Genomic DNA, 22,553 nt, shown 5'->3' on the forward strand with positions numbered 1-22,553 from the left:
GCATACCTCTCCATCACTTCCAAAATGTATTGGAGATTTTCTTCCGGGTATTTTAGATATAATAACAAATTATCTGCATACAAGGATATTAAGTGTCGCTCTCCTCCCACCTCAATACCTATCGTATCATATTGTTGCCTGAGGTATATTGCTAGGGGCTCCAGGGCTAGAATGTAAAGCATCGGGGACCAGGGGCACCCCTGTCTAGTGCCTCTGCTAAATTGCCATCTCTCAGATATTACTGACCCCGTTCGAACTCTGGCCAACGGTTCACTGTATAGCATCTTAGCCCATGTAATATAACCCGGCCCTACTCCATATCCCCCTAGTGCCGCCAACAGCCATGGCCACTTAACCGAGTCGAAAGCTTTAACTGCGTCTAGTGACACAATCACCATTTCGCCTTCGCTGCTACACCCCCATTCAACCACCCGATGGAGTCTCCTGTGGTTGTGAGTTATGTTCGTACTCGGGACATAGCCCGTTTGATCTGGATGAATTAATTTGCCAATCACTCTCCGCAATCTGTTCGCTAAGACGGCTGTCAATATCTTACTGTCCTGGTTCAGCATCGATAAGGGCCTGTAGGAGCCACAACTATGCCCTGGTTTATTGGGCTTGGGGAGCGGTACTATAATCGCTTCTCTGAGCGACTCCGGCAGCCGTCCTACCTGAAATGCTTCGTTAAGCATTTCTATCATAGAGGGGAGCATTTCCACCCTATATACTTTATAGAATTCACTAGGGAACCCGTCTGCACCTGGAGTTTTGCTGGTGGGAAACTGCTTGACTACCTCTTCCAATTCCTCCAAATTAATCGGTGCATCCAGCTCCTCCCTCTCTTCTTCACTTATCTTGGCCAGTCCTATATCTTCTAGTGTTTCAGCTATCTCTTCCGGGCTGCTCCTCTCACTATCCTCATATTGCGCCTTATAATAGTCTGCAAATTCCTTGTTGACTCCTTCTTGAGTATCCACTTCCTCGCCATCCTCTCTAGTTATAGTCCTGATCGGGGGTCTAGGGGTTTCATTCTTGTATAACCAAGCTAGAAGCCGGCCCGTTTTATCACCCCCTGCATGCTGTCTCTCTGTGTACTTTTTATAATTGAAATTGCAGAGCCTTTCCCAGAGTTCCGCGCACTGCTGCTGTAATTGAAGTAATGGCTCCATATCTGCATTGCCTCTTCCCAGTGCTTTTTCCAATTCCTCCTCTGCTTTATGTAAGTCAGCTATTACTCCACCCTGCAATCCCCTTGACTTGGATATGGCAACCCCTCGCATCACCAACTTAAAGGCCTCCCATAGTGTTCCCGCCGAGTCAACACTGCCAGTATTCACCTCAAAATAGTTAATAATCTCATCTCTTATGTCCTCCCCAAAGATTGGATCCCTGAGTGCCTCTGCACGGAGGCGCCACGTTGGAATCCGCGCTCTCGGGAGGCAATATTGCCAAAGGAGGATCAAGGGCGAGTGATCCGAGAGGACCCTCGCTTTATATTCTATATGGTTGCTCTCTGTCATCACATCTGGAGTGGCAAAGACATAGTCGAGTCTTGTGTGCAGCTGCTGCGGGGCCGAATAATGTGAGTATTGTCTATCATCGGGATGTTTTGTTCTCCAAACGTCTACCAGGCCAAAATCATCTAGCAGCGTCCGCAATATTCTGGCCGCCGGGGTGGGCCTATCAACCCTATCATCCGACCTGTCTATTTTAGGATTTATTACACAATTGAAATCCACACCCCAAATCACTGCAATGCCCACACAGGCACCCATGGTGGTGCACAGAGTTCTGAAATATGCCGCTGTGTTTTGGGTAAGGGCATACATATTCACAATACATATTTCTTTATTCTCTATCAACCCCTTTAATATGACCATCCTCCCGTCTGTCTCCACCACTTCCTCGATTAGCTTAAAAGGGACATGCAGCGCCAGTCAAACAAGCACTCCCCTAGCATAGGCAGAGTATGATGAGCCCACCACCATACCTTTCCATTTTTTCCCAATTAGCTCTACTTTCTCTCGTGTCAGATGCGTTTCCTGTAGCAGTGCAATATCTATCTTTTGCCGTCTCAAATACAGCATGACCTTATTCCTCTTCAAATAACTGTTAAGTCCTCTGACATTCCACGTTATTATCTTAAGCTCCCCCATTGTTCATTAATACTTCCCCTTCTTACATCAGGCCAGTCCTCCCTGCTCACACAAAAACAGTTCCCTCTCAGTAGTCCGCATAGGCTCTTGTTTAAATCCAAACTCCCCGCCTCCTCCCCCTCCCTCCACCCATCCCTTCCCCAACAACATCCCCCCCAACGGTTGCCCAGCTCCATTCCTGGATCTCAGGCATCTCCCCATCTAGTCCTGTCTGCACTAATCTGTGCTCAGGGCTCAGTAGGGTGAAGTCGCCCTAATGGCCACTTAACTGCTAATATTTCGGGGTAGGTTGCCTTCCTCCTGTCTCTCCTATTTTCAAATGCTTATGCTAAATGTTAACACTACATAGCTGTCAATGGTATCTTATCCACTATATTCTAGTCCATGCAGAGCTCAACGCTCAAAAGTCAATCATTGTTCAACCAAACTCGCTTCCTCAGTATACTTGGATCAATTTCCCACTTACCCCCTCACCATCCTCAACACAAAATCTTTAATTATCTTGTCTGTGCTGGTCCCGGTCTGCTTCTTGTTCCGGGCAGCCTTGCAGGTCCAGCCAAGTCGCCACTTCCTCCGGGGTATAAAAAAAAACACTTTGCTTTTGTGTAGCACCTTCATCTTCGCCGAGTACAGAAGCATGTACTTAATGCCTGCCGCCCGCAACCTCCTCTTGATGGTCATGTAGTTGTATCTCTGCCTTTGCACCAGCATCGCGTACTCCGGGTATGCCGTGGCATTGGTGGATGCTTTTTCAATTGTTCCGCCTTTGCGAAAATATTTAAGGATCGTCTCTATGTCTCTGTAATTCAAGATCCTTGCGATTATCAGTCTCGGCTGAGCCCCAGGCCGTGGCTTCCTCATCAAGGCGCGATGCGCTCGTTCTACCGTGAACCCCTGCGACAGCTTGTCTGCCCCTATCTCCTATAGGATCATGTTCTCCACGTAGTTCGTGGGGTCCTGGCCTTCTTCCCCCTCCGGTAGGCCAACCACCCGTATGTTATTTCTTCTCACCCTTCCTTCTGCTTCTTCCACCTGATTCTCGAGATTGGCCACCTGTTGTTTCAGCACACGCACTTCCTTTGTATTATTCGCACTGGCGTCCGTGTTGGTCTTAACTGCGCTCTCCAGCCCACTTGTCCTTTCTGCCAATGCTCTAACATCTTGCCTTAACAGAGTGAGTTCAGTTCCTATCGTATCAATCTTTGCCGACCCCCATTTAGTGCTCAGTTCTGCAATGGCATCCAGAATCTGGTGCTTGTCTCCATCTGGGGCAATTTCCACAGGGGTCGCAACTGCGCTCTGTGATGATGTTGTAGGGGTTCTCTGCGTTTTTGCGAAAACCTCCATTGTGGATTGTTTGGTCTTAGTCCTCGAGCTTTTTATTGACATAGTGTCCCCTTAGCTCCTGTATACTCCAGATCCGTATTTGAATCATAGCTCCACAGGTTCTCGTGATTGCTGGGGTGCTTTACTTATTGTTTGTATTCATCAAGTCCCCTTGAAATAATAGCTTCAATGGATTGTAGCCCCCCACGTAATACTACTAGCCCACAGTGTTTATTAGCACAGCGTCACTACAGAGAGGGCTCCGTGCGTGACTATTTTAATCCTGCAAGCATTCCAATCCGCCTCTCTCACCTATATCTTCTGTGCAAGTGTCTTGTGTATAAGCAGAATGATTGTTTAATCCACTACCTGTCGTGCACAGTTTGCACCGAGGTCACGGCATCCAAGCCTCCAAGCTCACCAGTCTACTCTATATCATGTGCCTGGATAGGGTCAGCAATAAGGTGTATAGCGCAGACCATCCAGCCTCCTGCCTTTGCCCAGCGGAGCGGCTCCAATGTCACCACTTGCCGGTGAGTTTCTGTTCTTATGCAGGGTCTGTATGCTGTTCTGGTGTCTGCTCTTCATAGATAGGGCTGCCTGCCTGTGTTGTGAGGGACCCGTGATACCATGGCATAAACGAGTACCACCTCATGTCAATTTCACGTTTGAATTCTCTCTCGGCTCTCTGAGAGAACTCGCACTGTAACAATGTATCACTGTGTGCAGTGTCTGTTCTTCATGAAGGGGCTGCCTGCCTGTGTTGTGAGGGACCCGTGATACCACGCCATAATCAGTACCACCGCATGTCAGTTTCACGTTGGAATTCTCTCTGCGGCTCTCCGCTCATACTCGCACTATAACAATGTATCACTGTGTGCTTTCAGAGCACTGCGGCTCGTTTTCTTTCAATTCCTTCTCCACTGAGTGTGCTGCCAGTGTTGGTCACTCCTGCGAGCCCCCTGGCTCGTGTTGCTATCCTTGTTGTAGTGCTCCGGTTCCATGGGACAGCAGCGCTGGGCACATCCTTATTTCTTAGCAGGGTGCCATTTTGGGAGGCTAGCTCGCGGGATCTTCACTACTTTCACAAGCTCACAGTTTCTTTAAACAGCTGCTCAGAGTGTCGCGTCCAGGACCGCTGTATGCACCCAATATTCATGTAGCTGCAGCTATAAATCCACGTCTCTCAGCAGGTTTTAAATGCAAATATCGGTCGGAACAGCAGGAGCCTGCAGGAACTACGTCTTAGTCCGTGGCCATGTAGCCACGCCCCCAGATAAACAATTCTTAATAACATCGAAAACCCTAAATTATCTAGGCCATGGGTAAGTGATTTTTTCTCCTGCTCATGAACAATTGTGTGCATATTCTAATATCTAAGAAATTACATGCTTAGGTACTTCAACAAGATTATGACACTTCTGGAAGATGGGTGTATGTATCATTACAAGATGATGAACATTTTTGAAACATTGTAAATATTTACTGCCTTAATGCATTAGTTCCAATTTTCTGGAAAAATCTCAGGGAATACCTATTTTGGATCAAATTGGACAATCTGATAATCTGTAGAGAATGCACTCAAATAACTGACTTCACCCTTGATCGTAAATCTTAAGCTAAATTGATTAATAACAAATGACGCAATTAAATGTTGAATTTTATAGATTAGGATCAATTTATATGCAGCAACTAGCCAACCCAGACATTACCAAATATTCAATCTTCTCCCCTGTCCATAAATCTTTCTTGCATATTGATTACATATTTTCTAGTAAATCTTTATCTGCAAAAAAGATTAACTCTTCTATTGAAGCACAAATTATCCGTAATTACACTTCTATTTGTGCTACCTTTGATTGTGACTTCCAAGAAAGTATTTCTGGAATTTGGTAGAGCCTTTACTCAATGAAATATGTTATTAAAAAAAAATAGCTATGCCAAAAATCTATTAGCTGAAATTAAAAATGCAAGAAAATGATTATTTTCGAGGCTCATCTGACAATGTATTAAAACATCTTATTACCAAACGCATTCAATACAATATATATATCACATACAGCTCCAATAACATGTTGCTAAAATTCAAATCATAATTCTATGGTGGTCAAATAAAGCGGGTAAACATTTATCTGGATATCTTAAGCACAAAGCGGAACATACTCGATTAAAATCTATTTATTGTAATGAATCTACTAAAACTGTAAATAAAAATGTAGAAATGATCACCTTCTCTCAGCACTACCAGTAATTATATATCCCTGAAAATGCTCTATGACTTTAATCAGTAATGATCTCACTAACACTATTCATTGTAATGAAAATGAACCTGATTTAATCGCTTTACAAGGTAACATTTCTATAGATTAAATTAAACAAGCTATTTCATGATATGATAGATATGATATATTTTATTCATAACGCAAGTGTTTCAGGGTGCAACGAGGCAAGGGAGGGGTACAAGGGAGGACAAATCAATGATCTTACTAGGACCAGTGACATTAAGAACGCGCAAGTGCAGGGGAGAGGGAAGGGGGAGAAGTGCAAGGGGCAGGGGAGGAGTTGAAAGTGCAGAACACGTGATCAAAACAACAACAGGTAGTGCGTCCAGCAGGTGGCAAGTGCAAGAATAAATTGCAGACAGCGGGTGACCAATAAGTGCAGGTAGGGGTGCTGTAGGGATGCAGATAAAGACCCAAGTGCAGGGGTTGCCAAGAGGCAGTGCCGGTATGCAGCTGGGTGGGCATGGATCTGGGCCCGAAATCAGAGGATAACCAGGTGCCCAGTGCAGGAACAGGCAGAAATCAGAAGGGGAGAGGAAGAGAGAAGGCAGAAGCAAAGAGGAAAGTCTTGAGGTGCTTCCGGAACTGAAGATGGTTCTCCTCAAGTTTCAGAGTGGCAGGGAGGCTGTTCCAGAGGGGGGCCCCAGACAAACAAAGAGATCAACCCCCTACTCGTTGCTTGGAGAAGCGGCTCACCCTAAGGGGGATGGAGGTGGAGGAGCGAAGAGCTCGAGTCGGAAGGTATTTCAGAACGGGAGAGTTAAAGGTATTGAGGACCTATGCCCCAGAAGGCCTTGTGGACAAAGCAAAGGGTCTTGAACTTAATCCTTGCAGCCACTGGGAGCCAATGAAGAATTTCAGGGCTGGAGAGATACAATCCGTGGTCTTGAGGCTAAGTACAAGTCTTGCGGACCTGTTCTGGATGAGTTGCAGAGGGCGCAGAGTAGTAGCAGGCAGATTCAGAAAGAGGCTGTTGTAGTAGTCCAGCCTCAAGAGAACCAGAGCTCTAGAGACAGTGAGCCTCTGGGTGAAGGAGAGTAAAGGAGGAATACCTCTGAGAAGGTGCAGTTGGTAGTTAGACTTTTTAGAGATGTCAGAGATGTGTGGGGAAAAGAAAAGCATAGAGTCGAAGATGACCCAAGGTTCTTAGCCTCACAGGAGGGAGCAGGGACAGGGCCTAGGGAGGCCGTCCAGAGAGTGACAGGAAAGCAAGGTGCAGGGGTGCCGATGAGTAGGATCTCTGTCTTACTGGCATTAAGGCAGAAGTTGTTGGCAGCCCACCACTCCTGGATTGCAGTCAGACAGTCACAGATGAGAGAGGGAGAAGAGGTGGCAAAGAGTAGCCTGAAAACGAGCTGAGTGTCATCCACATAGCACTGAAAGTTGTAGCAGAGAGCAGCAATGCAGTGGGCGAGGGGTGCCAGGTATTGGTTGAAAAACCAGGGAGAAAGGTTAGACCCCTGAGGAACACCACAAGTGGAGAGTGAGAAAGAGGAAAGGAAGGACCCAAGTTGAACCTGGGACGGACGGTTGGAGAGGAAGGAGGTCAGCCAGGCCAGGGCCTGATCAGTTATACCCAGATTATCACGGAGGCGGTTGAGCAGGCTGGCATGATCGACCGTGTCAAAGGCAGAGGAGAGATCAAGGTGGAGGAGGACAGAGGGCAGGTTAGAATCAAGGTTGGAGAGCAGTTTCCATGCTTCTGGCAGCTCCGAAGCCAGACCGATGGTCATGGAGACAACCAAAAGAATCAGTGTGGAGATTAAGCTGGGAGATGGACACCTTTTCCAGGAGTTTGCCCATGAAAGGAGTGATAGAGATCGGGCAATAGTTGGCAGGGCAGGAGGGGTCGGCAGTGGGTTTCTTGAGAAGAGGGTGCACACGAGAGTGCTTCAGAGGGGAGGGGAAGGCTCCAGTGGTGAAGGAGTGGTTGCAGAACTTGGCGAGGGCAGGAGAGAGGGTGTCAATATGGTTCCTGATGGTTTTGGATGAACAGGGAAGAACCTGTTTTAACGAGACTTTCACAGATCAGAATTGTCTAGAAATCTCATCAGGGGAGAATAGAGGAAAGGAAGAGAAAGAGGGAGGGGCAGCTGCAGAAGGGCCAGAGGTAGCAGAGAGAGAAGAGGGAAGAGGAGGACAGGACGAGAGAGTGGAAAGGATGTCCTGGGTTTTAGAGATGAAATGAGAAGCCAGAGCCGTACAGAGGGCCTGGGAGGGGACAGGAGAAGTAGAGTCTGCAACAGGATTGGCCAGCTCCTTGCAGATTTTAAAGAGTTTGGCCGAGTTGTTAGAACGCCACAGAGGTGCTGGCTTGGATGTGGGCTCTCTTCTTAGTGCGGAAAGACAGCCGGTACTGCCTTTGGAGCAAGCGGAAGGCCAGTTTGTCAGAGGATGCAAAAGATGCCTGCCATTTCCTCTCAGCCACCCTACACTTGCGTTTAAGGGTGACAAGGTCAGAGTCGTACCAAGAGTTGCTTTGGGCTTCAAGTGGATCCTCATGACAGAGGCAAGAACATCTAGAGTATCAGAGATAGCAGAGAGGAGCTTGGAAAGGTAAGCGTCGGGACAAAAATCAGCCAGAGGAGGAGGTGTGGGAAAGAAAGTGGTAGCGAAAGCCTCAACTAAAACCCGCTTCATGGGCCAGATGACAGAGAAGGTAGGTGGCAGTGTTGGAGATGGCTTGGCCTGTGTGGTAGAGAGGGAGAGATGGGAGGAAAAGAGAAAGTGATCACTCCAGGAGAGATGAGTGGTGAGAAGGTTAGAGAGGGTGAGGTCAGAGGAGATGAGAGCATCCAGAGTGTATGCTGTAGAGTGAGTCAGGCCAGAGGGAAGATTAGAGAGAGAGTCGCACGGGTCGCGAAAGAGTCCAGAGGAGGGACAAGCAGCATCAATGTGGATGTTGAGGTCTCCTAGGAAGAGGAGTTGAGTGATTGAGGCTAGGAGGGAGGAGGAGAGGTCAGCCCACTTGTAGAGGAAAGAGGTAGTCTGAACAGGTGGCTGATAGATAGCAGCAACGGTGAGAGAGTGACCAGGAGTGAGAGAAAGCCTACAGACAACGCATTCAAAGGAGGAGTAGGCCCACCCAGGAATCACAGAGGCAGAGATCCAATCGGGGAAGATCAAGGCTACACCCCCACCAGGACGGTTAGATCTGGGCACGGAGAGGATCTTGTAACTATCAGGGAGGAGAGTGACAGAGCTGGCCATGAACCATGTCTCGGTGAAACCGAGGACATCGAGATTGTGTTCTTCCAGGAGGCGGCAGATGTCAGAGGAGTGTTTGACAGCCGAGCGAGAGTTGAGAGTGGCAATATGGAGAAGGTTTCCAACCTTGAAAGACTTCCGGGGAGGGGTATAAATCAGAGGTACGCCATGCAGAGGTGTAGAAGGAGCCTGAGGGGGGTAGCAGAGGAAAGAACAGAGGGCAAGGTAGCCATGGAGGAGGCAGAGGTGGGAGGCAAGGAAGCCAGAGAGGTGAGAGAGGGCATAGCAAGAGTAGGAAGGAAGTTGATGAGACGCGGAAGCGTCTACCAAAGAGGAGAAGGTTGGCTTGAGGGCCTTGGTTCAGGTAGATATTAATGATGACCATAGAGGAGTGGAAGGGGTCCAGGAGGGCCTCCCACCGGGTGCAACCATTAATGGGGAAAGAAGAGAGCGGGGACAGCACAGAGGCCATATGAGGAGTCCAAAGGCCTGGCTAAGGAACGACAAAGAGGATGTCAGTAAGGGTCTGTCTGGAGGATGTGCTGTTGTAGGTGTCAGTGATAGGTAGACCAGGGTTAGAGACCAAGTTGCCCTTTTTGAACTTCTTCCTCCCAGACTTAGTGAGAAGGGTAGGATAGTCAATAGAGAAACAGTTAGAGAAGATAGGGGAAACAGAGAGCACCATAGGTGATGTTGAGGAGGGTGGAAGAGGAGAGAGAGAAAAGCGGAGTGGGGGTAAGCAGAAGAGGCGGAACAAGATAGGTACAGCAGAGTAGCACAATGCAGTCACTGGGCACAGCCAAAATCAAAGAAATACAGTACAGCCACAGCTAGATTCAAATTTAGGCAAAAAGGTGAAAACACAGTACAGTCAAATGGCACAGCTAGATTCAAATTTAGGCAAAAAGGTGAAACACATTACAGCCAAAGGGCACAGCTTGATCCAAATTTAGGCAAAAAGGTGAACACACAGTACAGCCAAAGGGCACAGCTAGATTCAAATTTCGGCAAAAAGGTGAAACACATTACAGCCAAAGGGCACAGCTTGATCCAAATTTAGGCAAAAAGGTGAAAACACAGTACAGCCAAAGGGCACAGCTAGATTCAAATGTAGGCAAAAAGGTGAAACACCGTCAAAGGGCACAGCTAGATCCAAATTTAGGCAAAAAGGTGAAAACACAGTACAGCCAAAGGGCACAGCTAGATTCAAATTTCGGCAAAAAGGTGAAACACATTACAGCCAAAGGGCACAGCTTGATCCAAATTTAGGCAAAAAGGTGAAAACACAGTACAGCCAAAGGGCACAGCTAGATTCAAATGTAGGCAAAAAGGTGAAACACCGTACAGTCAAAGGGCACAGCTTGATCCAAATTTAGGCAAAAAGGTGAACACACAGTACAGCCAAAGGGCACAGCTAGATTCAAATTTAGGCAAAAAGGATGAAACACTGTACAGTCAAAGGGCACAGCTAGATCCAAATTTAGGCAAAAAGGTGAAAACACAGTACAGCCAAAGGGCACAGCTAGATTCAAATTTAGGCAAAGAGGTGAAACACAGTACAACCAAAGGGCTCAGCTGGATTCAGATTTAGGCAAAAAGGTGAAATACAGTACAGCCAAATGGCACAGCTAGATTCAAATCTAGGTAAAAAGGTGAAACACAGTACAGCCAAAGGGCACAGCTGGATTCAAATGTAGGCAAAAAGGTGAAACACAGTACAGTCAAAGGGCATAGTTAGATTAAAATGTAGACAAAAAGGTGGAAACACAGTACAGCCAAAGGGCACAGCTAGATTCAAATTTAGGCAAAATGGTGTACAGCCACAGGCAAAATAGTTGGAGTCCAGGTGGGATGCTGTGAGAATGGGAAAAAGTCAGAAGGGTAGGTGCATATAAAGGTAGAGGCGACTAACCCATGGTCATTGAAATGAACGGGTCACAGAAGTTCTAGTTTCTTCAAGGAGTTAAGTTTGAAGAAGGGCCAATCCCCCCCCCTAATTGTTTTTCTATTGGGTGGTATACTTGATTCATTAAGTTGTTTGCCCCAGTACTTCTATTTAATCCACATTAATAATCAACACTCTTCTGGTGACTTCTCTGATCTTCTCGTTATTCTATTTCCTAAACCGGATAAGCAGACGTAATTCACGCAAAATTATCATCCAAGGTCCCCCATATATACTCATTGCAAAATCTTTGCTAAAATTTCATCAAACCGGTTAAATCAAGTAGTCCCATCAAGTAAGAGTGCCCACCAAATATACAAATATGAATTCAAACGGGCACCTTTCATTAACTTTCTTAATTGCAATGCACGTTTTTAAATGTTTCTAAACCACCATGAATTCTATGCTATAGACATAGAATTGGAACCCCATCCCTTGTGTATTTGTCTGGTCCTTGTATTATCCAATCTTAGCATCTTAATATTTTTTATATTATATAACTTACTTTTATATCTTAATATCGCACGGTACTTATATATATAATCTGCTATATTATTAATATTTATTAACTTGTTATTGCAGTATACTCTTGTAATTCATCACAATCTCATTACAAGTGTGCAGTATTCCAGTGGAAAATCTGCCGGAATACCGCAAAACGGAATTACCGTTAGTGCCACTTGGTCCAGCGGATTTAACACCGGATTACAGGTGGTGATAGGCAGTGTAAATACATAGGACTCACAAAGGAATTTGGTGGAATTACCGCTGGCAGTAATTATTGTGATTTTGCTGACTTTTGGCGGCAAGGTGGCAACTTTTTGCTGGAGTAAAATCCTCCACCTCACGCAAAACCTGTAGCACGGCGGTGCGGTAACACGTTGTAACAGAGTTACCACTGCTTTACCACAGTTTTTCCTGCACCACCATACTCTTAAGGAGGCCCTATGACTTTTAGCAAGGTAACATGTGGGCTACTAATGTCACAAGGGCCCTTAAAACCAGGTCAGGGGACAGAAACCTTTCAGTTTTGTTCTTTTGGCTCGACGGCATCGATTATGCTGTCTGGGAACTTTCTGAGGTGGCGATTCGGGGCCCGGTTGGTGAGCATGTCGACTGGGTCCAACGGTTGGTGCGGGCCAACAAGCAGCAATGACACTTGGCACAAATAAGCTTGGTACAGGCAGGAGATGCCCAGGTCATGGTAGCTCACAAGCTGTTCAAGGCAGGAACCAGATTTCAGCGGTGTTCCTTTGTCTCTGGATTCCTGTAAGACCTAGTCCAGGGTCTCAATGGATAAGATGAGCATTGTTTTGCTCTTCCCAGCTAGGAAGGTTGCCAGAAAGCATTTGCAGGCTGCCTCTTCAAATAGGTAGGGGTGTGGGTACCTGTTCCAGGAGGCAGACAGGCTTTCTTCCATCAGCCGGTCAATCCAAATGGAAATGGTCCTCTGGGATGGTGTAAACGCGTGTGCAAAAATGAACTAAAACATGGCGCCAGTGCACAGCCATTTTGGACATTCACTTCCAAACTGCGATGTAAGTCTACGCTTCTGGGAGCTCAGTTAGAAGGCAGACATGAATTCTGCAACAATTGCAATATTATATTATGAAGCAGAGGAGCTCATTATGAAGGATAGTTGTTGTATTGTTCGCTCAAGGACGAGCCGAGAAGGGAGTCAGAGATGTGCAGGTGCATTGGTAAGGGGTGCTGGGAAAAAGCGTGTGGAAGACAAGCTGGGTGTTTCCACAACTGTCTGGATATTTCCGCTCTTTGCCTGCCATGCTTGCTGTGTCTCCTTCGGCCGGGGACAGTTTGTATGAGGAGCGGGGATTTGTCCCCATAAGAAGAGGGGTATCCTGATGAACAGACATAGAATTGGACATAGAATTGGAACCCCGGGTGATGAAGTCTTGCTGAGAGGGTGGACGCTCTGCTCCAGACCCCGTTAGTATGTGTGATCTCTCTGCCTACCTGCCTCGGGACTGGGTAGTGTCGCCGTGGCTGAGAGGAGGTTTTCTCTTACAACTGCGCTGCAACAGTGATGTAGACCCTTTTCTAACTATTATTATTTGTGTGTCTATGTATAACCAATTGCATTTATTCCAATAGTTATCTGTATGCTTATTAAGTGTGTGAATAAAGGTCCTGTAAAGAGCCAATTATATTGCCATCATTGGTCTAGGTGTGTATTATTGCCTTCCTGAGTCCAAGAACTTTTGGCCCGTCAAATTACACGTGTCCAAAAATCAAACATAATGGCGCTATGAGCAGGGTCTTTGTGCTGAAATCGATGCCAGAGACCAAACCAGTTTAAACTGAACTAGCCAATTCTGTCGGATTGTGCACTATAGCACACTGCCATGTTTAAATTGGATTAGCCTTCTCTACCAGATTGTGTATTTTGCCTGCTTCTTGTCTTGCCTATCCTGTCGGATTGTGCACTATAGCACACTGTCATGTTTAAATTGGACTAGCCTACTCTACCAGAGTGTGTATTTTGCCTGCTTCTTGTCTTGCCATTCTGTCGGATTGTGCACTATAGCACATTGTCATGTTTAAATTAGTCTAGCCTACTCTACCAGAGTGGGTATTTTGCCTGCTTCTTGTCATGTTTAAACTGAAGTAGCTCAGCCTGTCGGATTATGCACTATAGCACACTGCCATGTTTAAATTGGACTAGCCTTCTCTATCAGATTTCGTATTTTGCCTGCTTCTTGTCTTGCCCATCGTGTCGGATTGTGAACTATAGCACACTGTCATGTTTAAATTGGACTAGCCTACTCTACCAGATTGCGTATTTTGACTGATTCTTGTCTTACCTAAATTGAACTAGCCCATCCTGGCGGATCGTGCACTATAGTACACTGTCATGTTTAAATTGGAATAGCCTATTCTACCAGATTGAGTATTTTGCCTTACAATTATCTAACTGAACCTGTCTATCGTGTGAAACTGTGCACCATTGCACTCTGCCCTGATAAACCGAACTAGCTTATCCTATCAGACTGAGCCCTCTGCGCACTTAAACTGTGTACTCTACCCATTGTCTCACTTGTAGAACAAAAATCCCTGCTTGTGAAATACCACTTAGAAACGGACCTAAGAGCACTATGTATGTCACTGTCCTACATCCATTCTTACTGTGTGCCATACTGGCTTCAGGTCTATTTACTAGTATTATAGATCGCTCTATCCTACTCACATTTTACCTTACTAGGACAAGTAATATGGCAACCATAATGGGTGTTACACTCACCCCTTCGTTACCTAAGCTGAAGATGAATCCTATGTATGATATACCTACTAGAAATCCCACAAGTACCAGGATAGAGGCGATATCTCAATCTGACCTTCACGGTCCTAGCAACCTGAACCAACATTTTCCCTTTTACGCTAACTTCATTCAGGACTTACCTTCAACTAATAGACCTTGCCAAACATCTTCTAGAAACCTCAGACTCTGTTCCAGACTGATTAAACTCTACAAACCCCTTGCCAGGTCAATGACTAATATAGGCCTTAGGAGAGAATGTCCTTGTGACAAACAAAATACTACAACTAAAAATAACAATACCATAACTCTACCCAGCCCTAAAACCGACGATCTTACTCACAAAAAACATCAGCAAAATAAACCCCACACCGCAATACTTGATAAAGAAGCAAGTAATTGAACCTCACCCAATCCATTGACAGGAATCCAGCCCAGACCTCAAGGGTGCCTTAATAAATGCTAGATCGCTAGTGGCTCACGTCACAGATATAGCTGATTTAATTCAGGTGGAAGACTATTACTTTCTATCCATTACAGAATCTTGGCTACATGCAGCAGCTGGCCCTACCCTCATGCTTGCATCACCAGAGAACTATACCATTCTCAGAGCTGACAGGGTTGAGTCACGCAGAGGAGATATAGCTCTCATAGCTAAGTCTAACTTAGACATGAGACTAGCCCCATCACCTAAAGTTAATCTTGTGAATCCCTCACTGCCAAACTACCAATCTCTGACTCCCAAACTCTCACTATTCATCTTATCTATAGACCTCCAGGCCCCATTGGTGCATTTGAGGAGGACATTTCCACCATTTTATCTGACAATTTAGAAAATACCTCTCAAGTACTCTTGCTAGGGGATTTCAACTTGGGATACAATGACTCCAAATACCAGCAAGCTACAGCAATCACCAATGTTCCTACTGAACTTGGCCTCATCCAAAGAGTGACACTACCAACTCAAGACAAAGGGAGAACACTTGATTGGGTGGCAGATTTCAACTGCAATGCCTCAATCACTGCCATAACTTCACAGTTATGGACAGACCAAGAGCATGTAGCATTCGCACTTGATGCTAAAAGTCTCACATCAAAAAATAACCTCTTTGCTCCTCCCACCCTAATGAGGAATAAAAGGAACATCACAGCAGATAAGCTTCTACCCCTAATATTATTGACCCCTAACGCATTACCAGATACTACTGATCCTACTACTCTAGTAAATGAATACAATAAAACCATGACCAAAATCTTGGATACCATTGCCCCTCTGAAAATGAGGAAAAGTAAACCTAGAATACATTGGAACTCTTGGTTCACTCCGCACCACAAAACACTGAGAGCGGAAAAAAGAAAATGTGAAGTCGCATGGGGGCATTTACCCTATGATGAAAACAGATCTAACCTTATCAATGCCTCATCCCTCAGACAACTGTGTGAAGGAAAACATCTGGGGCTCTAACATACAGAAGGCCTTAATCAACAAAGCAACTACGCTTCAGCATAAGATTGGTGACAAAAATATGAACCTAATTAATATTGACACACCGGCCAGCACTCCTTCGTATTCCCATTAACCGCTACAACGTTTTAGTTTCACAAGAGTCTCAATTCTCGAGGTTGAAAGAATCATCCTCTCCTTCAAACCTTGGAACTGCCAGGGAGATAAATGCCCAGCCCAAATTATTAAAGATGCTGCAAGTGTCAGGGTGCCAACTAGTGTGTGTGGTGCAACAGGAGAGGCTAGGCAGGGAAAAGGGCCACAAATCAGGCTTTGGAACAGTAATAAGCCCTACAAAAGGCTTCTTTACCCTTCTTGCAGGAAGACGCCTTCCCGGATTACACTACCCATCAGCCCAAGAGGCAAAGACTACATTCTACGAGCCACGTTGGGAGTGGCAAGGCAAAGCGCATGCGCGAAACTCCGAGCCTGGGGCTTGTGCTCAGAACTCCAAGGCGAGCGGTCGCAACTTTCAGAGCTCCAGCCTCAGGGGATCACGCGAGGGGCCACGCCCCAAGGAACAGTCATTCCGGCCCCTCGCAACTCTAAGATAAGTGGCGCATGCTTGGCACGGGAGAAGGGACGCATATTGCTGGCAGAAGGAGTCACAGGGGGATCACGCGCAGGGGGCAATGCCTCAGATCCTAAACCGCCCTGCGCTCCGGACAGCTAAGTCAAACGTTTACTGTGCTTAATTGACTGTGCATGGCGTATGAAGCTGCACCTAAAGTTTCAGTCGCAAGTAAAACCCGCGCATGCTAAACTAATGCTGCATGTTTTGACTACTAATTAGCCACATGCGGCTTCCGCATATTCCAAACCATAGGGTTTGGGAAGCCACAAGCCTAGGAGTCCAGAGTCTCATGTGGCCCATCAAAAGCACACGCCCCAGGCAAAAATTGTGGGCAGCTACGTGTAGAGACCACGTGCAGTAATTTTAAATGCACGCCCAAGGCAAAACCTTATCGCTGCATGTGAATATACACGTGTGATTCTGGGAGAAACACACGTCATGGGCCACATGCGGCTCTTAGAACTAGCAACCATACTGTTGGAATAGAAAGAGTATTTTAATTAATGTATGCATGTAAACTGTGGTAAATCAGAACTATGCAGTGCATTCCTAACTTGAGCTCTTGTTGCAACGTTTCACCGCTTCTAAGAAAAACCGGACCTGGAGTGCGTAGGCAGGAGGCCAGCACTCAAACCCAAAGCTAAGTGCCTTGATCTTGTTGTTTGACTTGTTTTGTAATGCCACAAAGAATGGGTGTATGTGTGCATGAATGAGTGGATTGTGAGATCTTATTTACATGACAAATGTGCCTTTCCTAATCACCCTGTGTCCTATCCAATACTGTATCCTGAAACCTCTATCCGGTGTTCCTACTTCCCCGTACCCATCCAACCAGCGTTCCCTAACCCTCTTTCCCTGCTGGGGTTGCGGACGCCTGTGTAAGCTTTTGCTTGCAGGTGCCAAAACCTTAGAGGGGGTGGTTGGTTTGTGCCACTCCTGCGCCTGGGCTCCTGGAGCCTTGATAGAAGCACAAGCCCACGTGTGGCAGGCGCCTGAGTGGTACAACCCAGCCTAGTTATGGAGGATCTCACTAAAGTGTTGCAGGACTTTTTGGCTGCCTAGGTACTCAGCCTTACTGCCCAGGTGGCCCCCTTGCCCAGTGGGGAGCATCCGCCCCCGCCCTGTTCAAGTACAAGTTCCACCTGAACCCGTGGTTCCCTTAGCCCCTCCGGAACGGTATACGGAGACCCCCAAAAGTATCAGACTTTCCTTACTCAATGTCACCTCCACTTCCTCACAAAACCAGCTGCTTTTTGATCTGTACAGGCACGAACAGCCTTTGTGATTTCCTATTTAAGTGGAGATGCAGCGGCATGGGCTAATCCGCTGGTGCAACGTGATGACAGCGTTTTCTACGATTGGGATGAATTCTTAGCAGAATTCAAAAAAATATTTAATTGAAGGGCTGCAGCACTGTGTAAGGACCGAGAACTTTTAACCTTACGACAAGGCAATAAGGAATTAATCACCCACGTTACCCAGTCCAATCGCTTGGTAGCAGAGGCCGATTGGCCTCTAGAAAAAAGGATGTCCCTTTTTTACCAAGGTCTGCGGGACGAGCTAAAAGATTTGATCGCTCAGGTGGACCCACAACCCTGTAATTGTCCGGCTATGATTGACCTGGCTCTGCGCTTAGATCATCGCCAGGCAGAACGGCGAGGTGATAAACGACGCAGAGACTCATGCCCAATTGCAAGACTCGATCAGTCTCGCTCAACACAGGCACCGGAAAAAGCTAGTGGGGATGAACCCATGCAAATTGGTTCAACCCGGGGACCGCTTGCTAAGGAGGAAAAGGAACGCTGTATGTCATGTGGGACTACGGGGCACTTTGTTCGGGAATGCCCTTCAAAGCCTAAGGTTCAGGGAAACACGTCAGCTCGACAGTAGTGGGGAGTCATACAGTCAAGCCAGGACGTTCTAGTGGCTCCAAGTAAAAGCTGTACTAACTACGCGCCACACATCACACTGCAAGGGCACTTGGGTTTTCGGAATCAAGAAACTGAGGTTACGCTATTGTTGGACTCAGGAGCAACTGGCAATTTTATAGACATAACATATGCCACTAAATTGGGCATACCAGTATGCCCAAAAGAGTATCCAGAAGCAGTGCGTGCGGTAGATGGCATAGCCCTAGGTTCTGGACCCATAACCCAGAGAACTCAAGTCTTAGAGCTACGTTGCTTGGGAACTCACCTTGAGAAGGTGCAACTCGGTCTCATAGCAGCGCCGCAGTTTCGTGTTATCTTGGGGCTTCCCTGGTTCCGAAGGCATGATCCACAGGTGTCCTGGTGTAAGAGCACAGTTATCTTTTCTTCAACCCATTGCCAGAAGCAGTGTATTGTCCGGCAAAACGATCAAAGATCCCCAACAGTACCATCATGTTGACAGAGGTACAGAACCTTCAGGACCTACACCCGGAGTACCATGAATACCAAGATGTATTCAGTAAACAAGCTGCCGAGATGCTGCCGCCACACAGGTCCTTCGACTGTCGTATCGATCTAGAGCCCGGAGCGGTACTTGCTTGCAGTCGTATCTACACACTTACAGAGGTAGAAACCACCCACCTTAAGGAATATATCGATTCCAATCTCCGCAGTGGATTCATTAGGCATTCAAATTCGCCAGTCTCATCGCCACTCTTCTTTGTACCTACGAAGACTGGTGAATTAAGAACTTGCATAGATTACCACGGAATCAACTGCATCACTGTAAAAAAAATGGATACCCATTTCCTTGATACCTGTTCTGTTAGATCAAGTGCGTGATGCAGCTGTCTACACTAAACTTGATCTCAGGGGGGCTTACCACCTAGTGCAGATCAGAGCTGGGGACGAGTGGAAAACGGCATTTCAAACAAAGTTTGGTTTATAAGAGTACCAAGTAATGCCGTTCGGCCTGTGCAATGCCCCTGCAGCCTTTCAACACTTCCTCGATGAAGTACTTTGCGAGTATCTCTATGTCTAGTAATATACATAGATGACATCTTGATTTACTCATGAAACATGCAGGAACATGTACAACATGTAAAGGCCATTTTGCAGCGTCTTAGGGAACATAACTTGTTCGCCAAGCTTGAAAAGTGCGAATTTCACTGCACTGGGGTATTTCTTGACTCCATCAGGGGTGCAAATGGATAAAAAGAAAGTTCAAGCGGTCCTGGATTGGCCAGCACCTACTTCCGTTAAAGAGGTCGAAGCCTTCTTAGGCTTTGCTAATTTCTTCCGACGTTTTATAAAGAACTTCTCTGAGCTCGTAACCCCGATAACTGCTTTATTGCGAAAAGGTCGAGCATTCCTTTGGGATGAACCCGCCGAGTGCGGCTTTAAACAACTCAAGTTGGCATTCACGTCCGCACTGGTATTAAAGAATACGGATTTGACGTTACCATTTGTGGTTGAAACGGATGCGTCTAGCTATGCCTTGGTCGCTATCCTCTCCCAACATGATCCCAAATCTGTTTTTTTGCATCCGGTAACCTACCATTCAAGGAAACTGCTCCCGGCTGAATCGAACGATACCATAGCTGACAGAGCAGTTAAATCTGCATTTTAGGAGTGGAGACACTGGGCCTCATTACACGGTAAGCGGTAAGGGTTTACCGGTATCGGTATTTTACCGGTACTGGTAAACCCTTACCGGCTTACTACGAGGTCCCTTTGCGGGTTGGTACATTAACGCCTGTTTTTAGCAGGCGTTAAAAAATGAACCCGCAAAGGGACCGGGGTGCTAATTATGGTACCGCAATTTGCGGTACCGTAATTAGCGCCTTCCCCATTCCCATTATGTCCTATGGGGCAAAAATGGGAATGGGGAAGGGCAATGGAGGAAGGAGGAATTACGGCCTTCCCAACCTTGGAATAGGGAGGTAATTCCCCTTTCCTCCAAGGCTCTTACCGGTAAATTACCAGCATGAACCATGGCGCTAATAGCGCCATGGTTTACCGCCTACTGTGTAATGAGGCCCACTATCTATTAGGGGCCTGTCAGAAAATCACAGTCATAACTGATCACCGTAATTTGCAGCTCATTAAAACCGCATTTACGATGGGCATTGTTCTTTGCCGATTACGACTTTCTTATTACGTATCGTCCTGGAACAGACAATCGGAAGGCTGACATTTTGGGCCTCATTACGAGGTAGGAGGTAGCCATGGTGCTGTTAGCACCATGGCTACCCCCTTACCGCATTCCGGGTCCGGGTTCCCGAAATAGGGACTTACCGGGTCATTCCAACCTTGGAGGATCCGGTAAATCCCCATTCCGGGAACCATTACCCATTCCCATTTGAGCCCCCATAGGGCTCAATGGGAATGGGGTTGGAGCTAATAACGGTACCGCAATTTGCGGTACCGTTATTAGCTCTGCAGTCCCTTAACAGGTCCCATCCATAACTCCTGGTAAAACCAGGCGTTAAGGAAGGGACCTCGGAATAGGGTGGTAAGGGATTACCGGCACCGGTGACCTTACCGGTGCCGGTAATCCCTTACCACCTACCTCGTAATGAGGCCCTTTGTCTTCATATCCGGAACCGGAATAAAAGAAAATGAACGAGACTCGCCCTATCATTCCTCCAAATCAGATCATAGGAGTGGTTGGTAGGCCCAACATCTTTGAAGATGTATTGGAAAGCCTTGTATTTACCAACGGCCAAATTGCAGAAGGAGGTTATGCAATGGTGTCATGACTCCACTCTAGCAGGACACCCTGGTATAGCAAAAACCCAAAGGAACGTGGCACGACATTTCTGGTGGCCCACTTTACTACGGGGCACTTGATTGTACGTCTCTGACTGCGAAACATGTAGTCGACAAAAAGCCGGTCATCGAAAGCCAGCAGGATTACTCCAACCACTGCCCACGCCGTCTACTCCGTGGCACACGATAACAATGGATCTAATTGTGGATTTATCACCGGTTGATAAATACACTTCCAACCTGGTTATTGTAGATTCCCTTGCCAAGATGGGTCATTTTGTCCCCTGTAAGGGAGTGCCGACTGCGGGTGAAGTTTCTGAGTTATTCCTGAATAATATAGAGCGCCCTCATGGTCTTCCCACTCGTGTCATCACGGACAGGGGACCTCAGTTTACATCCTGGGTTTTGGCGAGCATTTTGTAAGTTGATCAACATGGAAGTTAGCCCGTCTTCCGGTTATCATCCCGAGAACGATGGGCAAAGCAAAAAGGTTAACCAAGGCCTCGAGCAGTACCTGCGGTGCTATGCTTCAACTGCCGAAACCTGCTGGGTGCAATATGTCTGGTTAGCCGAGGTAGCATACAACAACTCAGTGCACAGCTCAACGAAATATATGCCATTTTTGGCATGTACGGTTATCATCCACGGATTATGCCTATGTCGCCCGTTGTCCCCTCTTCAGACTTACCCACATTGGTTGGACGACACAGTCATGTGAAACAAGTGTGGCATGATATCCAAAATAATTTACAACACACTAAAAAGTCATACAAGGCTTATGTGGACAAGAAAAGATGGAACAGCCCATTGTATCAACAGGGAGATCGAGAATGGCTGTCCACCCAACACATACGAATGCCAGTGCCTTGTAAACTACAACCACGGTATCTGGGCCCCTTTACAATCACTGATAAAATAAATCCAGTGGCTGTTCGATTGACATTGCCGAAACAGATGAAAATCCGTCCCACGTTTCATGTATCTCTGATAAAACCTGCAAGACCATCTATTCGTATCAGTAAACCACCCCCTGTGCTGATACAGAGTCATCCCGAATATGAGGTGCAAGCTATTTTGAATTCTCAGCTACGAAGGGATGGTCAAGTTTACTACTTCATAGATTGGGTTGGATATGGGCCAGAGGATCTCTCCTGGGAACCAGCCAGCAATGTCCATGCCCCGGAACTGGTGAACATCTTTCACACTTATCATCCCGAGAAACCCAAACCTCAGACCCTTCGCAAGGGGGGGGGGGGTACTGTCAGGGTGCCAACTAGTGTGTGTGGTGCAACAGGAGAGGCTAGACAGGGAAAAGGACCAGAAATCAGGCTTTGGAACAGTAATAAGCCCTACAAAAGGCTTCTTTACCCTTCTTGCAGGAAGAAGCCTTCCCGGCGTACACTACCCAAGAGGTAAAGACTACATTCAACGAGTCACGTTGGGAGTGGCAAGGCAACGCGCATGCGCGAAGCTCCGAGCACGGGGCTTGTGCTCAGAACTCCAATGGGAGCGGTCGCAACTTTCGAAGTTCCAGCCTCAGGGGATCACGCGAGGGGGCATACCCCAAGAAACAGTCTTTCTGGCC

Source organism: Ambystoma mexicanum, chromosome 13, assembly GCF_040938575.1.
Source record: "Ambystoma mexicanum isolate Mex_15411 chromosome 13, UKY_AmexF1_1, whole genome shotgun sequence".
In the NCBI taxonomy this organism is placed as follows: Eukaryota; Metazoa; Chordata; class Amphibia; order Caudata; family Ambystomatidae; genus Ambystoma; species Ambystoma mexicanum.